Below are 1,623 nucleotides of genomic sequence, written 5' to 3'. Positions count from 1 at the left end.
CAGAGCGGGCCCGCCGGCAGCCTCCAGCCGGCGCCCGGAGCGCTTCCCCGCGGGCCTGCAGCCCGAGTCCTTCCCCAGCCCCGGCGAGCCCGGCCCTCCCGGACGCTGCCACCACCAGAAAGAGGAGCGGAGCCTGCAGAGAGCTCGGCTCGTTGGTCTAGGGGTATGATTCTCGCTTAGGGTGCGAGAGGTCCCGGGTTCAAATCCCGGACGAGCCCCTTTTTGCTCCTTGCCCTTTTCTTCCCCAGGCGCGGGTGGGGAGCCCGGCTCCGCCCGACCCCTCGAAGCCAACTGTTCCGTCCTCAGCTCCTGAAACCAGTCACCGCGGCTCGCGCGTCTCACTGGCTCCCCGCCGGGGTCGCCTGAGCCCCGACGTCTCACAGCTGCTGTCTCGTCAGCGTGCGTTCCAGGCACGAAGGAAGATGGCTCCTGACGCCCAAGAAGGACTCTCAGAAGAACCCCACCTTCCTCATCAGGAGCCTCGCAGCGTCGGGCGGGACTCCCAGCCCGGGCCTGGGCCAGAGCCAGAGCCTTGCCCAGCGGGGCCGCGGGCTGGGGCAGGGGCGCCACGACCCTTCTCCCCGTCGCTCCTCACCCCTGCTCCGCTCCTCCCTGTCGGGGTCCCACCTGGTCCTGAGCCCAGCACCCGCCAGGCCTGGGGCCTTCGCTCTGTGCTGACGCGTGTTACTGGCAGGCTCTTCGTTTTGCTTGAGATGGAGGGTTCCAGAAAGTGCCCTGAACCAAGGCTCAGGAAGAACTCAGCTCTGCGCTCTAGAGAACCCGCTGGGAGAAAACTCAACAGGAAGATCTGATTTAAAGCGACCTAGCGTGGTTATTCCCACCAGGCCCCGGCAGAAGCCAAGGGCAATTTTCTGTGGACAAATACACGTTTGTTCTAGGTGCCACGAAATTCCCTGCACAACAAAATTTACAGGAGAAACGGCCAGTTCACCGTAACGATGTACAGGGAAACAAGGCAGCCCCGGCAGCGGCGTAAACACCAGGCAAGGGGACTAAGATGGCAGAGACCGCAGGGACTGAGATGACCAGCGCGGATGGTAATCAGCTGTCTTCACAACCGAGCACATGGAACCCAGGCACAGGGGCTGTGTAAACGCGCTCCTTTCAACCTTCTAGACTGGGAAAGGAATCAGGTACTTCCAGAAATAAAAACACTCAGTAATTTTTTTTTTTTACTAAAGGACACCTTAAAGGGCTGGCAGGTGGCGTGGTGGTTAAGAGCGCTGGACTCCCACATGGTCAACCTCGGTTAGAGTCCCAGACCTGTATTCTCACTTTCCCTCTCTCTCTCAACCCCTCTCTCCCTCTTACTCTGTCCCTCTCTGGTCAAATTTAAATAAATAAATAAATAGTGCTAAATAAAATAAGTCTAGAAAAAAAGACACCTTAAGATGAACTTCATTTTAGAGCTCACTAGCGTTGTCACCATCAGCTATGACACGTCAGCATGCCTCCTGTTTCACACCTTCCCATGACAACCGGCTGGAGAGTGGGAGTGACCATTTTCAAGTTTCGTTCTTGTATGCTGTAGCGTATTTCACTAGCTTTTGTTTCACTCATTGCACTTAATACCAAAGCAAAAAGTCATATCCTACTGGGCAG

The 1,623-nt window shown here is 57.1% G+C and overlaps 1 non-coding gene across 1 annotated transcript; it reads left to right on the top strand.

Annotated features, from left to right (window-relative positions):
• Positions 1 to 146: 146 nt before the first annotated feature.
• Positions 147 to 218, top strand: TRNAP-AGG (transfer RNA proline (anticodon AGG)). The gene has a single exon. It is a non-coding gene; the product is annotated as a tRNA-Pro (tRNA).
• Positions 219 to 1,623: the final 1,405 nt, after the last annotated feature.

Source organism: Tupaia chinensis, unplaced genomic scaffold (assembly GCF_000334495.1).
Source record: "Tupaia chinensis unplaced genomic scaffold, TupChi_1.0 Scaffold141247_1, whole genome shotgun sequence".
Classification (NCBI taxonomy): Eukaryota; Metazoa; Chordata; class Mammalia; order Scandentia; family Tupaiidae; genus Tupaia; species Tupaia belangeri.
The sequence above is the reverse complement of the archived record's forward strand: the minus strand, read 5'-3'. Positions and strand labels throughout refer to the sequence as shown.